Source organism: Saccopteryx bilineata, chromosome 5 (genome assembly GCF_036850765.1).
Source record: "Saccopteryx bilineata isolate mSacBil1 chromosome 5, mSacBil1_pri_phased_curated, whole genome shotgun sequence".
NCBI lineage: Eukaryota > Metazoa > Chordata > Mammalia > Chiroptera > Emballonuridae > Saccopteryx > Saccopteryx bilineata.
This window is the reverse complement of record NC_089494.1, coordinates 246,596,776-246,619,774: the sequence shown is the minus strand read 5'-3', so window position 1 is coordinate 246,619,774 and position 22,999 is coordinate 246,596,776.

Here is a 22,999-nt window from a genome sequence, read left to right as displayed (position 1 = left end):
TTAATGCAGACACTCTCATATTTATACATTTTAAGAAAGTCAATAACATTTGTATTCATAGTAATAGCAAGGAAAAGGAACTAAAGCTATTTTTTAAAGGAATAAACAATATATATATGTATATGTACATATATATGTGTGTGTATGTGTGTGTGTGTGTGTGTGTATATATATATATATATATATATATATATATATTGTGTGTGGTAGTGTTCCTGAAATATATGAGACACTATAAAAAAAGGGGATATAATATCACAGGACCAGCAAAATAACAAATGTCTTTTGTTCCGATATGACTTAGTATTAGAGTTTTGTAAGACAAAATTAAGTCACATTTAGACAAAATTATACCTTGAGGAAGGTTTTCATGGTTTTTGTAGACTACACATACATATGAATAATAATTTATAATATCAATGTTAAATGAGGCATTGCATTGCCTTCTATGGTAATAGAAAGTGTCTGATATAGTGGCATACTTTTGTTAGCCATACATTAAATGCTGATTATATGAAGGACTGTTGTGTATAAAAGAGGACATGCATATTTGTACCACATAGGAAGATAAGACTAGAAATAATAGAAGTTACAAGGAAGCAGATTTCACTTCAACCTAAAGCACTGTTTAAAGTAAGAGTTTGCGCCCTGGCCGGTTGGCTCAGCGGTAGAGCGTCGGCCTGGCGTGAGGGGGACCCCGGTTCGATTTCCGGCCAGGACACATAGGAGAAGCGCCCATTTGCTTCTCCACCCCTCCCCCTCTCCTTCCTCTCTGTCTCTCTCTTCCCCTCCTGCAGCCAAGGCTCCATTGGAGCGGGGATGGCCCGGGCGTTGGGGATGGCTCCTTGGCCTCTGCCCCAGGCGCTAGAGTGATTCTGGTCGCGGAAGAGCAACCCCCCGGAGGGGCAGAGCATCGCCCCCTGGTGGGCAGAGCTTTGCCCCTGGTGGGCGTGCAGGGTGGATCCTGGTTGGGTGCATGCGGGAGTCCGTCTGACTGTCTCTCCCCGTTTCCAGCTTCAGAAAAATACAAAAAATACAAAATAAATAAATAAATAAAGTAAGAGTTTGCATATGACTGAGCATATTGTAAAATTAAACGATGAGTCAAGAATTTTTAAGCTGAGTTCTGGCACTTTGTGTGTGTGTGTGTGTGTGTGTGTGTGTGATGAGACAAAGAATTGGTGTTTGGGAGAGTCTTGGCTATTTCCATACAGAGCATAATGCTGAAACTGGACAATAGGAGTTATGTCCTGTGTCTTACTTAGTAGCTGTTGGTTCACAGCAAGTTTCCTCATTTTCTGCATTGCAAAGTTGCAGGACGTGATTTAGTGCAATTAAGAAGTGGTTGTGACAAGAGTCTGAGAACACGTAAGCTACGTATTGAAAGCAGTTAGCTGGAGGGAGAAAGGCTTCTGAGGAATGAGATAACCAGATGCAGACATCTGGGTAATATTGATTGGCAGTTTAACAACATCCAGTGGCTGTCTCTGTTCTTTCTTATCGTGTTAGCATAAGCAGTTTGGCAGTTCTGAGGATGGAGAAACTAGTAAAGAAACTGAGAGGAGGAGTACTGTATTCTAGGATTTTGAAATAATTGAAAGAACATAGCCCAGAAGCTGCACTAGTCAGTGTCCCAGGAAAGAACGTATGGCATACTCAGATGAGGATAATCGAAGGTGAGTTTTATAAAGGAACTTCAGTGTGGAGCCAGTAGTTGTGGCCGTCATGGCCATTCACATGTAGGTTCTTACTGGATTCAGGCACATGGTAAAGAAACAGTGGAGCCAAAACACGGTGGGCCATTCCTTTATTAAAGTCTGGCACCGGCCAATGAACTTTCAGGCAGGGAAAACAATTCCCTTTCACTCAGGGCTCCCAAAGCCACTGACACATTCTCTGGTTCCACAACCAGGAGAATCTTCTCTGGTTCCTCCTAGAATCAAAGGCCAAACCCCCTCACCTCTTGCTCCCATCTGCATACCTTTTCCTCCCTGACAACATGGTTTCTTCTTCAGCACTCTGCGTTCTCCTCTCTCTCACTCTGCAAACGTGGCTTCTTTCTCCTTCTCCTTCTGCTCTCTCTTTTCAAAACTTTCTGGTGCAAAAACCTCTCCTCCAGCAAACATTAGCAAAACAATGGCCCTTCCCAAGCAGTAAGGTAATTTGCAATTTCTCAGACCACATATACCTGGTGCTGCCCAGCACCGTTTTGTAACAATAAAAGTGAGCAAAAATAAAAATCATATTTTACAAAATTATTTGACCAATATTTAGAAAAAGGTAAGGGCATAATTATGGAAAACTACAGGGATTATTACAGGTCCCTGCTCTTAACATTCGAGCTATTCTCGAGTCTATATCCAAAAAAACAACACAATTTAAAATGTATATCAGAACTTGGAAGGCGAGAACCCTGTGGAGCAGAATTTCTCCAACCGTCTGCGGTAGGATTGCTAGAGAAAATACATATAGTATTTGGGACGGATTACTCTAAACATTTATTTATTACTTTTTTTGAAATTCAAAATGAACTGAAATACTATCATTTTAGTCATTAAATCTGGCAAGCTAATCTGTGGGGAAGAACCAAATTTTTCCGTGTGTTGGCTTTGTTATTTTTACTTTCTAATTCTTTGCAAACAGATATTTTTGTAAAATACACTAAAACTGAAATACTAAGAAAGTGAAATACAAAACCCTGTAAGATCTACCTTTTAAAATCGAAACCCAACAGACATAAAATTTATCTGTAAAATTGTAATAAGAGTTTCCAGGTATTTCTTGTCATCATCATTGGTCCAAGATTGGACCAATAACTTGAGGAGCAGGGATGAAGTAAAGGGAACAGTGGGAAGGGTTGTGACCCAGTGAGTGTGGAGCCTTCTGTGACGTTGCTAGGGAGACAAGTCTGGCCTCTCATTTTCTTATCTCCTGAAGTTCTTCATTGACCAGAAGGCAAGAAAGCCACCTGATGATGTGCTATCACAGGCTGAAAGCAGATCCCAGATTTACTGTTTTTTTTTTTTTTTTCAATTTTAACTTGTTGCCAATTAATTATTTTAAAATTATACAAATATGTAACAGAGAATTCACATGCTGGCCAGGCAATAATTACCTGGAGTGATTATCAGCTGCCCCCTTTAGCTTAAGAGAGATATAGACCCCACTCTCCTACACCTGACTTGCTTTACTCATGAATATTTACTTCTGGTTCCTGTAGACATGTCTATCATGATTCTTGAAATTGAACAGAAAGAGATGTGTCTGTCTTTGGTTTGTGCTTCACATGATCTTTTAACATCCCCAAATGGTGGGAGGCCTGGGGAATACAGGCACCAAAAGAACTTAATGTTAGTAAGAATAGTTGTTCCCTAACTAGGCTGTGCTGATAAACTACTTAAGAAAATTGTTGCCTGACTTGTAGTGGCACATTGGATAAAGCACCATCCTGGAACACTGAGGTCGCTGGCTCAAATCACTAGGATTGCCTGGTCAAGGCTCATACAAGAAGCAACTACTATGAGTAGATACTTCCCGCGTCTGCCCCCTCTTTCTCACTCTCCCTTGCCCCCTCTAAAAATCAATAAATAAATCCAAGGGTTTTGAACCATTGTTTGATTACAAGATGTCTCACAGTTTTTAATAGATTTATGCTGTTTTGACATGTACTTTGCTTATGAGGGCAATTCCCTAGTGGTGAAAGTCATTGTTCCTGTCACAGTGCTTAGTGACTCTTCAAATATTTAGGCTGTCAGTATCTGCATGTTGGCATTCAAGCTGAATATGTCCAAACCTGAAATATAGCCTTCCCCACCAATATCTAAAACAAAACAAAACAACTATAGTTTTACACTTCATTGGACTGCCCAAGCCAAAATCACTTCAGGCTGCCTGATCTGTATCCATTGCCTAATTTCCAAGCTTCATCAGTTATCAAGTTCAACTTGGACTTAGGCAAGCCTGCTGAGTGAATGGTTACAGGATGGCAATTCTAGTCTTTTAACTATTCTTAACTATTCATAGGATAAAGATGAAATAAAGTGTTGTTTCCATCCTTCTTTCAAACTTCATGTGTTGCCATAATACTCTCCTTACAGTACACTCGATAGTTTTCTTTAAATCAACTCTCGTTTTAAATTTAAATATTTTTTTCAGCCTCATAATATGCCTTACAAACTTCAGTAGCAATTATATGTATTTTTCTTAAGTTATATTACAATAAACGTATATTTAAATATACTGCTTTGGATATCTCCTAAAATTACCTAGTATTTGGAAGCATGAAAAGAAAAAACATGGCGTGCAGGGGACCCGGGTTCGATTCCCTGCCAGGGCACATAGGAGAAGCGCCCATTTGCTTCTCCACCCCTGCCCCCTCCTTCCTCTCTGTCTCTCTCTTCCCCTCCCGCAGCCAAGGCCCCATTGGAGCAAAGATGGCCCGGGCACTGGGGATGGCTCCTTGGCCTCTGCCCCAGGCGCTAGAGTGGCTCTGGTCGCAACAGAGCGACGCCCCTGAGGGGCAGAGCATCGTCCCCTGGTGGGCAGAGCATCGCCCCTGGTGGGCGTGCCGGGTGGATCCCAGTCGGGTGCATGCGGGAGTCTGTCTAACTGTCTCTCCCCGTTTCCAGCTTCAGAAAAATACAAAAAAAAAAAAGAAAAAATAATGTTTTGCCTTTTATGTCTTCCCTCTCTTTTCTTTCTGTATATCCATTGAATCATAACCTCTGTCCTACTAAACTATCTACAATTCTCTTATGATACCAGGTCATTTTATACTTGAAAATTTTGCTCAGGTTGCTGTATCCCCATGAGTTTACCTGTCTCGTGAACACTAACTTTGTTTTGAAGGTTCTATGCTGTATACATTGTCTCTTGACTTGTTTTATTTAAGTCAACAGAGTAGCTTTCACTTTTCACTTTGCTTTGACCACTTTTCTTTTTAACACCGGCCCTTTTACATAGTTATATGGTATTTGTGACACATTTTGAGAGGTACATTTTGCCTGTTATTATTAGAGGCACAGCCAGATATAGTATTTAAGACATTTGAATCTAGATGCAGAGTATGTGATGTCAATTCTCAGCTCTGACAATTACTAGCTGTGCAACAGGGAGTGGTTACTTAACTTCTCTGATGCTCAGTTTTCTCATCTGGAAAATGTGCATCATAACTTGTTTCATAAATTCTATGAGTTAATACTTGTAATGAGTTTACCATAGTACAAAGTTAATAAATGTAAGTATGGCTAATAACTATGATAATTATAATAATTATTGTTACCCTACTAATATAACACTGCAATCTACCTAGAGACTGTATTTTGCACATGTCTTATTAAATATCTAAAATCTGTCTAAAATTATTATCTAAAACTTACTGAGTGTCTAGTTTATGTTTAGTTAAAGAACAAATTAGTCCCTGGCCATTTGACTCAGCAGGAGAGTGTCAAATGGCATGTGGAAGTCCTTGCTTTGATTCTTGGTCAGGGCACATTGGAGAAGAGATCATCTGCTTCTCCCTCCTTACCCACCCCCCCTCTTCCCTTTCTGCAGCCATAGCTTGATTGATTCAAGCACATTGTCCCTGGCTGCTGAAGATGGTTCCATGGAGTCTCTGCCTCAGGCGCTAAAAATAGCTTGGTTGCAAGCAGCCCCAGATGAACAGAATATCAGCCCAGACAAAGGTTGTTAGATGGATTCCAACCTTCGTATCTCCCCTACTTTCACTTAAAAAAAAATCAGTGGTTCTCTTCAGTTAGCATTTTGATGAAATAAAGTAACAGTAGTGAGAACTTCCTGTGTATTTTTATATTTATACTTATGTATATGTTTGTCTATACTTCCTGAAAAACATTATTTGGACTTTCAACAAAAGTATACGTCCAAATGAATCTCCAAATTCTTGAAGATAATGTATTCAACTTTGAGTTGGATTAATGCTTAGTGAGTGCAGGAACTTACATCTGAGATCGAGGTACTAATTTTGTTTGGTTAGTTTTTTGTTTGTTTTTTTGATAAATGTAGAGATAATATCAGATGACTCTGAATAAAGAGTATGAGTTACCTTAACCAGTGAAACATCTTGATGTCAATGATTCCAATTAGCTGCTTAAATAAAATCATGAGCATAACTGTATATCAATTTCAACCTCAGTGTGTTGTTTTTCCCTTAAAAGTACAGGAAAACAGGTTTGATGTGATTCAGCTGTGTGCCTTTCTTTTTTTGTTTGAGGTCATTATCACTTGCTAAATCACATTCAAGTTTATGTACTATTTGTGGAAATTTTCACTCTACATACTCTTTGAGTTCAAATGGTCAAAACATCCTAAAACCCTGATGTGTGTTCTACAATTGGCCCTGTCACCCTGAACTAATGAAGGCAAATTGCAAAACAAGAAATAAATAAGTGCAATTACCCCTGGGTGACATAAGTATTGCTTTTAATTACTTTAAAGCAAATATTTTAGAGCCAATGATATGTACTCATTGTTCGATAAATACACAAGAAAAACAAAAACTCTCATTTTGGCATTTTATAAATTTATGTGGTTACATTAATGGAAGACCTCAGTCATACATAACCTGCTATAATGGAGTTGTGTCATCCTGGGAGTAACTGCATAATGATAGTGATAACTCAGTGGAAATAAAATATAGTTCCACAAACTGCTTCTCTTGCTGTGAGACAATAGAAGAGGCAACAGGAACTTTGATGAATCTATCTTGTAAATTCTGATCCTGAATTCCACAGTTATCATTGTGTACAAATACAGTTATATTAACAAAGAAAATATCTAATACATTTGCTTTGATCAAAGTACATGAGATCTTATAGTATCACTTGGTTTAGTTGATATGAATCAAGAGCTGCACAGTATTTACTTTTTTGTGTTTACTAACCCATTGCACCAAATTTCTCAGATCTTGTGATTATTGTGCAATGAATGTGTGCCCTATTAAGAGAAGGACGGTATTCAATTGAATTGTTCCTGGTAGGAAAAAAATTTCCATCTACCCTCTTAAGTTCCATTGCTGGTTTAACAATAAAAATGCTATAACTAGATTAACAAGAGAAAAACAACTTTAATTATGTATGTATGAGAGCCCACAAAGACAATGAATGAAACAAGGGCAGGTCAGGCATCCCAAGCTAAAGAATGGGATAGGGGTCTGAGCTTCAAAGTGAAGAGGGTAATTCATTGCACAATAAGAAGAGAAGACTTTGGGTAATTAGATGTTTGCCTGGCAACACAGATAAGTCTTTCAGATAAAATGGTTATCTGTGGTAATAGCTCTCTTTCTGGTACAGGTCCCCTATTTATATTCTTCAGGTAGTTGAGGATGAGATAAAAGTTTCTCTTGAGTCGGCTAGGTCTTGATTGGCTTCAGTTCAAAATAATCCACATGCCACATCGACACATTTTGGTGTCGATGTTCTGACCCCCTTAAATTGCAATTGGAATTGATAGTGTTGTTTAATTTTATATAAGCTCTTACAATTTTACAAGCTACCTGAGACCCATTTACTCCTAACAATTTGCGTGATAGCATATCACTACAGTGTGTCCGTAAAGTCACGGTACACTTTTGACCGGTCACAGGAAAGCAACAAAAGATGATAGAAATGTGAAATCTGCACCAAATAAAAGGAAAACCCTCCCAGTTTCTGTAGGATGATGTGGCAGCATGTGCACATGCACAGACGATGACATAACACTGTGTATACAGCGGAGCAGCCCACAGCCATGCCAGTCGAGATGTGGACAGTACAGAGGAAAGTTTAGTGTGTTCTGTGGCTTGCTAAATTCGAATCCATGACCAAAGTGCAACGTGAATATCGGCGCGTTTATAACAAAGCGCCACCACATAGGAATACCATTACTTGGTGGGATAAGCAGTTGAAGGAAACCAGCAGTTTGGTGGAGAAACCCCGTTCTGGTAGGCCATCAGTCAGTGACGAGTCTGTAGAGGCTATACGGGATAGCTACCTAAGGAGCCCTAAAAAATCTGTGCGTGAGCCCACATCGACTGCACTGAATAGGTATCAAACTGGGAGAGTTTTCCTTTTATTTGGTACAGATTTCACATTTCTATTGTCTTTGTTGCTTTCCTGTGACCGGTCAAAAGTGCGCCATGACTTTACAGACACACTGTATTAGATTGGATAAGAGAGTTAAAGTTTGCAGTTTACTTTAAAGTTTAAGTCAAGTGACTTCCTGATCTTGTCTTTTGACGTTAAAGTCTTATCCTTTATAGAGAGAACAACAAAAGATAACTGTATCATTGATTCTTTTAATTAATTTTTCCCACTGAATGCCTTTTAACAAGAAAACCACAATAACAAGTATAGTTGCTCACAAAAGATTATTAAAATGGTAAAAGGGTTAGCTATAAAACTCCTGTTTTTAATTTTTCAGAAAGAAACTATAGCCTTTCATTCCTGTTGTTCTACAGTATAAGAAATCAATGACAGGTACATTTCTCTCTGGGATAACTTTTATGTGGTAAGGTATCAAAGAACTGAAAAATTAATATTGATGTTTTAAAATCAGGGTTCTTGTCCTCTCCTTTCTGTAGGAAGTGAAAGTAAAGGAATGTGAAAGTTTCCTAGCTTGCACAGACATACTGTGTAAGAAACCCCTTTTTACCAGAAAGTTTAAAGGGCATTTTGTAATTTAGGCTAGGCGTACAGAGAAATTTTGTAAATATGATTTTTATACTTGTGCGTGATTTGCACCAACTCAGGATAGACAACAGTATTGTATTGTAAAGAAATTTTGTGCTGGGGAGATTTAGATTTCCCCTCCCCCCACCTCTGTGAGAAACAGTAAAAACCTAGCCAGGTGTGTGTGGAGGGGAATGGGAGGAAAAGATTAAACAAATCTTTTCCTCTCCTCTTTTTCCTTCTTTAATGGACCATTTGCAAAAGCTTATTCTCTGGTGACATGTAAGCTCCCCGCCCCATCCTGAAAGCATATAGTTAATACATATACCTCTAGACAAAGGAGTAGCAAATAAACCCTGGAAATTTTAGAACTGTCTTTTAATATAAAAAGCAGCATTTTTGCTATTGTGTTACCTTGTCAGTTTTGATATATAGAAATTTTTTATAAATCCAATAGACAAGTATTATAAACTTGCTAATGAATTATGTCATCACTCCCCCTCCCCCTTTTCCCACCAACCTGTATGTGATCAAAGGTATGTAACCTGTCTCAGGGCTGTGCGCGGCACGCATGATTTGGGTCAGCTATGTCCCGTGTTAGCCAAATTTAATTTTAATATGCAGCCGGCATATTAAATTTCCTCCTTTTAATAAAACTCCTTAAAAATTCATTTGAACTTGGTGTCTCTACATAAACCTGGAGAAACGGTACTTTACAACATTTATAATCTTCTTTAAAAAAAAATGGTTTCTATTCTCGGCATGCCACCCACAGTTCACTGACTTGGAAATAGTCTTGTCCATTCCCCAGCCCAACGAGGTTGTTTCAGCCATCTCTGATGCTCGAAGCCCCTGAGACTTCTTTCCTGAGATATTTCCAGTTGCTCTTCTCATAATAAAGATGACTTTTTAGAGTCCAGCCATGTTGCTCCTCAACTGAAGTTCAGGGATTATTTTCTTTATTAACATTCTGAAGGTCATGTCAGTTTACTAGTGAGTATTTAAAAAGAGAAAGAATATTGCCTAATGATTGCTTCTTTTATCCCTGTGTTTCATTATTTCAAGATTTCTTATGTAATTATGTCTTATACATTTTTATTATGTTGCAAATGAGAGAATTTCTCCTTTATGGAATAGCAGTGCTTTTAGTCATGGCTGTGGTTAGTAATGCAATGGGCTCCTTTATTATATTGTCTTTTTTTAAAAAAAATTAAAAATAAAGTACCAAATATCTGATGAGAATATATTTTTCCTGCTATTACAATACAGATTTCCAGGCCATTTTATATTTTGTCTTTCTAATGATTAGTTCAGTCAATAGATATTGATTGAGTCCCTACTGTGTACCAAACACTATATGGTGGACTCAGGTAGCAGGAAGAACAAGGGAGAACCATAAATCTTGGTACGCACCTATTAATGGGATGGAAAGAAGTAAACATAATATTGATTTATTTTTATCATAGATATTTACTTATTTTCCCATACATAGTATGGTAGGAGATAAGGTACACTAGTAAAAATGAAAGCATTTTTAAGTATTCTGGGGAGTATATGAGGGTTTTTTTTTCTTTATTTCTTTAATTTTGAGAAATCAGAATAAAAGTGAAGGAGGAGGAGACACCAGAGCACAGCATTTCAAACAGAGGGAACAGACAGAGGTAATAAATACCCTGACACAAGAGCACAACTGACGTAGCTAAGCGATGACCTGGTAGGCAGGGCCGTGAATGAAGCCAGTGCTCGTGATGAGGTCAGAATTTTGATGGATACCTGGATTATGAAGAACCACTGTTTTCACTCTGAATGAGAAGAGAAGCTGGTATAGGTTAGTGAGCCGAGCAGTGACTGGATTGCACTGACATGTTGAAAGGATCACTTTGGTTACTGTATTTTATAGAAACTCTGTGGGAATAAGAAGGGAAGTAGGATAGAAGACTCTCCCAGTAACCTAGGTAAGTAGCAATCGTGCCTGAGAGAGGGTTTGGGAGTGGGGGGAGGTGGTAAGAAACGGTTAGTTTCTCTGCATATTTTCAAGAAAAGTCAATTTTTCTGACATGATATATGTGGGATATAAATGAAATGTTTAAAGACTAAAAACCAACTGTCCCTATGTGTCCCTCTCTATATCTCTCTCTTGCTAAAAAAAAAAAAAAAAAAAAAAGGATTGAATCAAGCTGTCATTGTTTCTAATGTGTTAGAATGATGGAGCACAATAATGGGGAAGAATGTATGTGAATGGAGCAGGTTGCAGGCGTCCCCAAACTACGGCCCCCTAAAGCCATTTATCTGGCCCCCGCCACACTTCCAGAAGGGGCACCTCTTTCCTTGGTGGTCAGTGAGAGGAGCACTGTATGTGGTGGCCTTCCAATGGTCTGAGGGACAGTGAACTGGCCCTCTGTGTAAAAAGTTTGGGGACCCCTATGAGGAATAATCCATAGTTCTTTTTTGCACATTTCAAGTTTAAGATGTTTCAAGTAGAAGTGTCAAGCTTTATGAAATGCAGTGGAGAAATCTGGACCACAGTTATAAATTTGGAATCTATTATAACATAGATGATAACTGAAATTGTGAACTATTGTAGAAGAACTCACTGACAAAAGATTCCAAATTGATCCTTAGGTCACTCCAAACTTAACAGTTGGTGAGATGAGTTTTAAAAAAGAGACAAAATATGACCAGTGTCAAAGACAAAAAACAAACCAACCTGGAATGTCCAGAAGAGAAGTCAAGTAGACAGAACAATTTTAGAATGAGGAACTTATTAATTTTGGTAAATAATGATATGAAATGAATATATATAATGCCATGTAATTTATTCCAGTTAGCAGTGGATAAAGAAAGGCACATATGATATTTCACACTGTATTTGTTATACCAAAATGAATATTTAGATCATTTTAATTTTTAGTGCTCTAAGCAATGTTGTTATCAGCATTTTATGCATATCTTTCTTTACATAGTGTAAGGTCGGTGGATAATGGGTGATGGTCATGTGGGGAACCCAGACCCACGAACTTTGGCTAGGACCACCCACAGCCAAGCGCACCAAAAGAAACTTCCCAGGAGTCCTTGGGAGAAAAGCGACTGACTGTCAGCCAGTGAGATTTTGCTATGTCACATTAGCTCGACTTCCCTAGAGGACCCCTTTAAATTTGCCCACGCAGTCTCTCCATGTGCGATTTTCCTGACTTCCATCTTCCGGGCCAGTGAATCTCATTTGAGAAACACTCTGAATAAAGCCTTTACTATTCCACACTTGGTGGCTACTCTCCTTCCTTCCTTCTAGGTGGGGAAATATATCTTACACATAGGGTGAAAATATTTTTTAGGAGTGTAAATACTAGCTCAAGTATATATACATCTTCAACTTAGCTAGTTCTTTTTTATTTCCTTGTCTTGCTACACTAGCTGGGATCTTTTTTACAATGTTGAAATGCAATGAGGGCACTGAGCACTCATGAATGGTTCATGACTTAGTGAGAATGTATCTAATACTCTATCACTAAAATATTTGCTGAACATAAATATTTCCTTATTCTGTCACCTGATATGGCTTAGAATCACTGACAACTCAGCAGGAATAAGCAGACATTGTGCCCAGATTTGGATTTCTATTATCATTCGGCAATAAATGGAATAAGAGCCTTTTGAAATAATGGCTGAATCTAGGGCTGTAGCATTGAAATATACAAGATGAATAATATATATTTTAGTGCTAGAATGAAAGGAAGTGCTTCATAATTCAAAAACACTACAACAATGGGATATGGCAAAGGAACACAGGACTCAACTGAAAAGGCTGGTAAAGGTTAAAGATGAAGCAAATTGAGCAACAGGATAATGAATTTAAATCATAACTCAAAGCATAAAATAAATATTCATGAGTCCATACTGATGTCAATAAATGACTGAATAAGAAAATAAATGACTGAATAAATAAATAGGAGAGAAGAAACAAATCTTCCATGTAGAAAAATTACAAAAGACTTCTGTAAATATTTTGTCCTCAAGACTGACCAGTTGGTGGTGCAGTGGATAGAGTGTTGGACTGGGATGCGGAGGACCAAGGTTCGAGACCCCGAGGTCGCCAGCTTGAGCGCAGGCTCATCTGGTTTGAGCAAAGCTCACCAGCTTGCTGGACCCAAGGTCACTGGCTTGAGCAAGGGGTTACTCGGTCTGCTGAAGGCTCACGGTCAAGGCACATATGAGAAAGCAATCAATGAACAACTAAGGTGTCACAACAAAAAACTAATGATTGATGCTTCTCATCTCCGTTCCTGTCTGTCTGTTCCTATCTGTCTCTCTCTCTGTCTCTGTAAAAAAAAAAAAAAATTCTATCCTCAAGAAGGAGGAACATGGTCCTGGTTGGCTCAGCAGTAGAACATTAGCATGGTGTGTGAAAGTCCCAGGTTCAATTCCTGGTCAGAGCAGACAGGAGAAGTGACCATCTACTTTCCCCTCTCCCTTCTCTTTTTCTTCCTCTTCCACAACCATGGCTCAAATATTTCAAGCAAGTTGTTTCTGCACACTGAGGATGGCTCCATGGCCTCACCTCAGGTGCTCAAATAGAGCAGTGGCCCCAGATGTGGCCCTGTAGGTCATCACCCTGTAGGGGGCTTGCCCAGTGGATCACATTTGGGGCACATGTGAGATTTTGTCTCTCTACTCTCTGCCTGTCAGCCTGTCACTTAATAAAAAAACAAACAAAAAAAGGAAGAATATAATGTCTCCCTCCTTAAGTGTAGGCTGTTCCAATGACGTCCTTTCCAAGCATACAGTAGGAGAGGAATAAAGTAACTCACAATGGAAGATCCTCACAAACTCTTCCAGTTAACATTACTAGTCACGAATCATGTTGGTGGTACATACTTTTGATGCAATGTGATAAAAACATGCCTTTACGACAATCATAAAATCCAATCGATGAGAAAAACATGAGCCAGATTCAAATAAATTAATGGACTGCAAAATATCTGACCAATACTTTTCAGTATTGTCATGGTTATCAACATCAAAGGAATTCTAACAAAATGTCACAGTCTAAAGAGCTTAAGGAGATGTGATGACTAAATGTAAAATAGTGTTTTGAATGGGATTCTGTAATAAAAAAAAAAAGGTCATTAGGTATCTATTTAGGAAATCTGAATTAACAAACTTAAGTTGGTAACCATTATATTTGAGTTCTCTAGAGAAACAGAATCAATAGGGTAAAGATTGATAGATGGATGATACATGGGTGGATAGATAGATAGATCAATAGATAGATAGATAATGTAATATAGGAGTAGGTTCACATAATTATGGAACGCCAAAAGACCTACAAATCTGTCTTTGGAAAGCTGGAGAAGTAGGGTAAATAGTGTAATATTTCATTCTGAGACCAAAGGTCTGAGAAACTGGGTTTAGGGAAAGTGATGGTATAAATACTGGTTTGAGTCTGAAAAAGAACCAGAATCATCAGTTTCCATTTATAAGGATAAGCAAAAATATATCATTCAGCTCAGACTTCTAGAGAGTATTTACCCTCCTCTTATCCTTTCGGCTCTCATCAAATTGCATACTGCCCATCCACATGAATAAGGTTGCTTTGTTGTTGTTGTTTTTACTTTTTTCTTTCTTTTTTTTTTAAACTTGGTCTGTTGATTCAAATGTTAATCTCTTCCACTTCCAGAGACATTCCTCACAGACTCACCCAGAAAATTATGTTTAATCAAGATATTTGGGCATCTCTTAGCCCAGTCAAGGTGACGCATAAAATGAAAGTGTTATAATATGTCAATGTTGCTTCATTAATTGTACAATGGGCCATACTTGTGCAAGATATTAACAATACAGGAAATTAGTGTTTCATAATTTTTCTGAAGATCTATAATTTTCTGAAATAAAAATTATACTTAAAATGTTTATTAAGAGCTTTCACCAGGACATTTTAAAATATTTATATATTAAGCGGTTTCCTCCTATTACTGCTTTGCTAAGATTTTTTAATAGAAATGAGTGATGAAAGTTATATATATTTCTCTATACTAATATAGTCATTTTATTTTCCCCTTCATCTAAGGTATGATCATTTACATAATAGATTTTTTAAATATGAAAACATATTTGTTTGTCAGGATGCTATAGAATAGGCTGCAGTAAACAAACAAAAAACAAATCTCAGTGATTTGAAGATCAAAGGTTGGTATTTCTCTTGAACTGCATGCTTATCTGAGGTCAATGAATCCATGTCATCCTCACACTAGGTAAGAAATCTCTATCGTCTGGATGCCACTGTGAAAACAGAAGGAAAGGGGATCAAAGGCATAGGAACACATGTTTTAAGAATATTTTTTTGAGGTTGGAAAATATAATCTGTAATGTTAGGTGTCTTTACAGTTTTTTTTTTTTACTTCGGAAAAAGAAAAGGGATCATACTTAGGAAAGAGGAACAGGTCTAGGGTATTCGGATGCTTGTAATGTTTTAAATCTTGGTCTGATTGGTAGCTTTATGGTACGCCCATTTTGTGATATTTCTTTAGGCTTTACACTTACCAGTTACCCTTTTATATTTATTTTATAGATCAGATTATATTAACAAAACTGTACTGTAAAAATAAAGGGCTTTATTACCTTTCAATGATAAATAACCCCATTTCCAAAAATGAACACATAAATAATATATCAGTATTTACCAAATTTGATTTTGGAGATAAATGATTTATCTATAATAATGTTAATTTCAGGTTTTCATACTGATAATAGTGAAGGATTTTATTTTAAGAAGAGTTTCAACTATCTGAATGTCTACTTATATTGCTGATTGATTTTGGTCCTTGTATGTTAGGAGATCAGCTGAGCTAGAGAAGAAGTGAGACATCAGGTGTCGGAGTAAGCATTAAACCAACAAGCCAAAAATTAACAATTAAGGTTAGAAGAGACTACGCAGTTGCACTTTTTTCCCCAAGAAACATCAGGCTGGTGGGCGATGAGGAAACTCTGATCATAAGATCCTGGTGGTTTTATGAACTCTGGTGTCTGTCTCCTATAATTAGATCTTTTTGTATCTTATACAAAAAGTATATTTCAGGTCCAAGGTCAGGAAAACAGTTACTTTCATTTTCATATAGTGAGGAGCCACTGTGCCACTTCACCCACAGGTGTTGTAAAGTACCAAAAGCTACAGAATTAATATTAATATTCTAAGAGGCTTGAAGAATATTTTATTAATTTGGGTTAAAATGTGCAGAGAACTTTTGAGAATAATCTCTGTAGTATGTGATTGGCATTGTATTATAAATGCAAAGGGAAGGAAAACATAGATTTTCAGACATTCCATCACACCTGTGGGGAAAAGGGTGAATGGCTAGCCAGGTGCAGGAAGAGAAAAGTCAAAATCAACTTTTTCTTATAGCAATGAGCCATTTGTGGGCATTTGTCCCCACGGAAACTACCTCTCCTATGTAAATGCATGTGGTTAACACGTGTGACTCTGGGACAGAGAGATAGCAGATAAACACTAGAAAATATAGGAATGCCTTTTAATATGTAAAGAGACATCTTTCTATCATTGTGTTGACTCATAAATTTTGTTTTCTCCAAAATGATGTATGGCTTGCAAATTGAACGTGGTCCTATCATGTTAAAGGACATATGACTATAACCAATAGTGGTAAAGGGCTCCTAATTGCAATTTTTACTTCTGTACTTCCCACTTACAAACCTATAAAAACTAAATAGAACAAAGGGCCGGCGCATTCTCCCTCAGATTTCTGTCGGAGTTGCCGCTGCTTGGCCAAGCTAGACAATAAAGCTTTGATGTGCAATCGACGTATTTTGTTCGTGTCTTCAACATGTCAAGTCCCTCCGGATTAAGCTTAACATATAGAACTTTTATTTATTTTATTTTTAAGTGAGAAGAGGGGAGATAGACAGATTCCTGGCATGTGCCCAATGAGGTTCCACCTGGCAACACCTGTCTGGGGCCAATGATCTGCCCATTTAGGGCTATGCTTGCACCTGAGCTATTTTTAACACCTGAGGCAGAGGCTCCATGGAGCCATATTCAGTGCCTGGGGCAATGTGCTCCAGCCATGGCTGTGGGAGGGTAGGGGAAGAGAGAGGAGGAAGTGGTGGACAAACACATGGTTGCTTCTCCTCTGTGCCCTGACTGAGAATTGAAACTGGACATCCACACACTGGGCCAACATTCTACCACTGAGCCAACCGGACAGGGCCATATAGAACTTTTAAAATACTTGCTTTTATGTTTTGTTTATGATCTATTGCAAATTGTCTTTTTTGTATAATGTGGAATAGGTAAAGTGGTCCTTTATGTTTCTTTTCTTAAATATGATTTTCTTTAACTGTTCTTTGTCTATTTCATTGCATTGACAACTTTGTTGAAAATCAGTTGTCAATATACTGTATGTGCAAGTTTATTTTGGACTCTATTCAGTTGCGTTAATATATTTTAATCCTTATGTGAAAACTTTATTCTCTTTATTGCAACAGAATATATTTTTCTTCGTATGATTTATTTTATTTGGTTTAGAGATTACAGTATATTGTTAACATTTTATATTCTAGTCAGATTTTTAAAATTATTATTAAGTGAGCGGTGGATAGGCTGAGAGACAGGCTCCTGCATGCACCGATGGGATCCACCCGGCAATCCCCCTATGGGCAATGCTTTGCCCATCTGGGGCCATTGCTCAGTTGCTTGACAACCAAGTTATTTAGTTTCTGAGGTAAGGCCATGTAGCTATCTTCAGTGCCCGGGACCAACTTTGCTCAAACCAATCAAGCTATGGTTGAAACACAGATATACATAACACAGCTAAGATCTACCTTCAAAAACAAGATGATTTCCACCTTTGTCTTCCTTCTAATAGTGAAGGCCCGGCCTGACTCTGGTATGATTATTCTTAACCTTTTTTTTTCTGGAAGCATTTGCCAGAGCTTGCATTGTGGCAGACCAGCCCAGATTCCCACTGAGATAGTCCCAGAATGACCAGCTTTTTCATGTTAGCTCTAATTGTGAAGACTTATTATTTATCAGGGCTAGAATCTACTGAACTTTTCATATGGTCATTTATTATCTCAATGAATTGTTTTAGGAAATAAATGACAGTTGAGGCATTTTACATAACATAGAAGTGTTAAATCTAAAAGAATCATTTAACAGCATAAAATTTTAATGGATGGCTCTTAATTAGCAAGAAATACTTTTTTTTAATACAGAGAGTATTCAAATAAGTGGCTCAAATTATTTTAAGGGGTGATATAACCTGTGTCACACATTTGGCAAAATATGAATACTTTCAGGAAAACAACTCTACAAAAACTCCTAATTAAATTTTAGCTAAAAATAACACTTTTTTTTTCTATTCTACCTTTTTCCTTTCTACTAGTGGATGGATCTCACTTAGTAAACTGTTTAGGTTGCCTTGGGATATAAAATTTGTCAAGAATATTATTGAGACACCAGGAAGGTTGGTAAAATCTTCCCCGTCAGAATAGATGACAACTAATTATAGTCCAGAAACTGGAAACCCGTGGGGAAGGAGTAAAGGCTGAGTCTGCCGAGATAAGATTGTTTGAGGCTATTTTTGATGGTGAGAGTATTTATGAGTTGTATTAATAATAGATGAACTAATGTTGTAGCACTAAAATATAAAAACATTCTTATTTGACCACTATGAAGATGCTTGCTTGGCAACAACAATAACAATAAAATAAATATTAAATAATAAATCACTTCTTTAAATGGAAGTTTTCATGGTACTCTTTAATATTCATAAAGTTGTTAACAAAGGAGAGATGAAGGAACATGTTTCACCTAATTTAAGAGATGCTTTGTGATTTCTTTTTACAATTACTGTGCTTTTTTAGGTCTCACATTATTCTCTTTGTAGTCTCTATTAAGCAATTAATATTATTTTGTAATAAAATAGCACTATTAGTTTGCCTTTCTACTATGTATTATTTAATAATTAAGTAACGATCCTTGAGATTTTATTCTCTTTCCTGACAAGGGAGAGAAAGGGGCTTCCTGCTTTATTTCTTACTCTTGCGAGAATAGCTTTCTTCTAAGTTTACAGACCTAGGGAGTACACTGGTAAAGTATCGCTGGTGTACTTTGAGTTAAGGGGCATCAGGTAAACTCTCATACTCTGAAGCCTCAGCCAGACCTTGTTGCCACAATGCCTGCAATTTTACCAAGTGTATCAGATCATTTGTATTAAGCAGTGACTCTTTGTTTCAGTCTTTAGTTGCAACATCAAATGTGTAGGCATGTGGGGAGAGGGCTGACAATTGGTATGGATGAGTTTATTAGATCCTTTTACACTAGAATTTAAAGTATGTGTACAATACACAGTAGAAAAGATACATATGGAAGAATAAGACACATTTTGTTTTGTCATCTGCCAACCCTATATGGAAAACAAAAAAAGAGAGAAACAAAATTGATAGCAGACAGATAGATAGGTAGGTAGATAGATGATAGATACATAGATAGATACACAGAGAACTACCTTCCTATTTAATGGATTTACTTTATGTGTATAATTTCAATAACAATTTTCACTATCAAGGTAAGTAGCAGAGGTAGAGAAAAGGTTAATCCTTTCATTAATTTTTCTTTGTTAACTGACTATGATTTCTACTGTTATACCTGACTAGTAGTAAAACACAGTAATGAAAAACTGCTTTGGAAACTCAGTAAGCAAATAGAGAAAATATATTTGACATAGGCATTGGTTTAGAATTTTAATATTTTATGAAGATCTTTAACAACATATAAACTCTGTCTCTTTTGCTAAGTGGTTTGAGAATCTTTGCAATAATAAGTTCAAATATTACAAAAGAAAAATATTATTCCAGTAAGAGTAATAGAAACGTGTCAAGTTCTAGAAGGACAGTGAGGACAATAGATAAGGGAAGTCAGAAAATTCAACTGTGAGTTTCTTCACAAAGAGGTGTAGGAAAAAAACAGTTATTCAAAAGGGAGATACTTTTTCGTAACTCCAGGCTCTAGACTAGTTTACTTAAGTGCATAAGTATTACAAAATATTAAACTCTCATTGAATGTTGTTCTTAGAAGCTGTGCAGAAAAATTCAAGAAATTCTCTATAAGGGCATATGTGAATTATTTTAGGAAATACAGAAGCATAAATTTAACTGTGATAACCTACAAGTAGGTTCATAGGACTCAGAATAATAATGTCCATTTTCAGAGAACTTGAAAGATGTGCCTTAATTAAAGGAGAAATCTTAGAAAACCTAGAAATATTTTAGAAACCAATGCCTACCAATTCCTGGTGCATAACCTGGGGCATAATGAGTAAAAGAAGTGGGTTATGGTAAGAGTTAATACCTATGTACTACTTAATATGTGTAAGGAAGTCTTATTAGCAAATAAAAATATAAGACAGGGCCTGAACTGTGGTGGCGCAGTGAATAAAGCGTCGACCTGGAATGCTGAGGTTGCCGGTTCAAAACTCTGGGCCTGCCCGGTCAAGGCACATATGGGAGTTGATGCTTCCTGCTCCTCCCCCCTTCTCTCTCTCTCTCTCTCTCTCTCTCTCTCTCTTCTCTAAAATGAATAAATAAAAATTTAAAAATATATGACAGTCAAATTTGAATTCCAGTAACCAATGAAGTTTTTTTTTTTTTTTTTTTTTTTTTTTTTTTTTTTTAATTTAGATATGTCCCATGCAATATTTAAGACAAACTTAGGCAACAGTTAGGACATCTTGTACCAAAAGTTATTTTTATCTAAAATTCAAAATTAACTGGGCATTATATATTTTATCTAGAAACCCTAGTTAGCACTTTAAATATTAATGTATTTGATTCTTTATTTTTTTATTTTTTTAATTTTTTTATTCATTTTAGAAAGGAGAGAGAGAGAGAAGGGGGGAGGAGCAGGAAGCATCAACTCCCATATGTGCCTTGACCAGGCAAGCCCAGGGTTTCGAACCGGCGACCTCAGCATTTCCAGGTCGATGCTTTATCCACTGCGCCACCATAGGTCAATTTGATTCTTAAAATAACCTATCCTTGTAGATATTTTTGCCTTTATTTCACTTTACAGATGATACAACCAAGGCAAGAAGAGGTTGAGTAACTTTCCCAGGTTCATGCAGGTCGCAAGCGGAGGAACTGAGGTTCCAAGCCATTTGCTCCAGAAACCGTGACCCTGGCCTCTTAATAACCTTGGCATTCACCCATGGGTGTGAGCAGTGAGGCAGGCCAGACCGAACTGGAGAAAAACAAAGTGACAGGCAGATCACTTTGAGTAAAATAGTCAGTATAGTAACTGTGTGTTAGAATCTGTTTTTATACCATGCCCCTTTAGTCTCTCTGTTCTCTTGTAGCCACACGATATTTCTACATTTTAAATAGGATCATTTTACCGCCTGGCCTGTGGTGGTGCAGTGGATAGAACACCGACCTGAAATGCTGAGGTGGCCTGTTTGAAACCCTGGGCTTACCTGGTCAAAGCACATATGACAAGAAACCAATGAACAGCTAGACTGAAGCAACTAATTCTCATCCACCCTCCTTTGTAGAATCAACCAGTAAAAAATAACTTAAAAAAAAACAAACACAATTTTGTGGACACTGAAGTTTAAATTTCATGTAATTAAAAAAAAAAAAGGATCATTTTACCTATTGCTGTAGATCCCTCACTGGCTCTTAGACCAGACAGAGTAAAATGTTGCCTTCGACCCCTGCCTATTTTCATTACTTCACCTCTTGTCAACCTCTTTTCTACCTGCTCTTTCTATGTATACACATATCCGTTGTGCCTCAGAACTAATGAATTACTTTAAAGGACATCAGAGCATCAATGGATGATCTGGAATGTAAGTGGGCTCACTGTGAAGCTGTGAATGGATGAACAAATACCCTTTGATCTCATCAGGCACTGATCACACTGTTACATCCTCTTCTCAGGACTCTTTTTTTTTTTTGGAAAATTTTTCTCTCCCTCGCTCTGATTGAATGCTCTCTTCTTGAGATGTGCTTGGCTCTCCAAGGCTGACTTGCCTATTGTCTGTCACCTAATTACTCAAATGTAGGTCGATTCTGATATTAAAATTCAAGCAATATGAAAACAAACAATAAATGCATTCCAGAGTTCTACTACCCAGTTAGTGTTTTTTGTTATATCTTTATTTGAACATTATAATCTCTCTAAAGTATCTGTTGTTTGACTAGTTGACTAACTGCTTGTTATCTATAAACAGCCTTTTAAACAATAAGTTAGTAAAAAAACCACATCTTTGCAAAAAATAATTCCAGATAATAAAACTGAGATGTTTATAATGTGTTTCTAGATAAAATGCTTTCAAATTATGTAATCTGATATCAAGATTTGATCTAAAATTTGTATTTGTATTGAATTTTATGCTGAATGTTATGCTGAACAAAGTTTAAAATATAGTATGTAGTAACTGCTCAGTAAATTTTAGATGATTATTAAATACCAAAGATGAGAACTGTGATGCATTTATGCTTATTAATATTATACTTAGTCTTGCCATCTGAAAGATGTCAATAATTACCTCTCAGCAATATAAATCACTTAGACTACCCCTTTATCTCTTCTTGACAAACAGAAAGAAACAAGTGAAAGAAAGAAATGGATATACTTACTCGAATAGGGCGCATGGCAAGTGTTGGTGTTGTTATAGTTGTTATTGTCCATCATCGTCTTCTCTTTCTCCTCCTCCTCCCAGCTTATCAGATAATTGGAGCATTGCTTGGTGTGGAAAATCATACACACTTGGTGTCAGAAAACATACACAAGGCTATAAAAGTTATATATAATACATCCTGCACTGAAAATAAGTTTCAAGGTTTAGCAAATTATGCATGGAACATACGTATACTGCCAAATTCTGCATTATTACTCCCAAGTTCCAATGAAAGTGAGTCTGACTATGTTAAATTTTATTAGACAACCCTAAATATAATACACTTGCCCAGATGCCATAAGTCACATCACTAAATCAGTTTTTGCCTGCTGGTGCACTTAAATTCAGCTTATTGCAATGATGCTCTGTGTTGGCAGAAGGGTAAAAGCAAGTTTGGGAAGTAATAATTGCGTAAATGGCAGAAACACATCAATTTTAGGGACTCAGCTTTAAAAATGCCTAGTTATCTTCATATGTTAACAATAAATGATCTGTCTCCAACTACCAAATGCTTGAGATTTAACATTTGTGTAGAAGTCATTTGCTTGGAACTTAACAGTTATGCTTTTACAGAAGAATATTCTACAAGATTATTACTTTCTCAGGACATATCACAAAAGGCTATTTGACACGTAATATAGT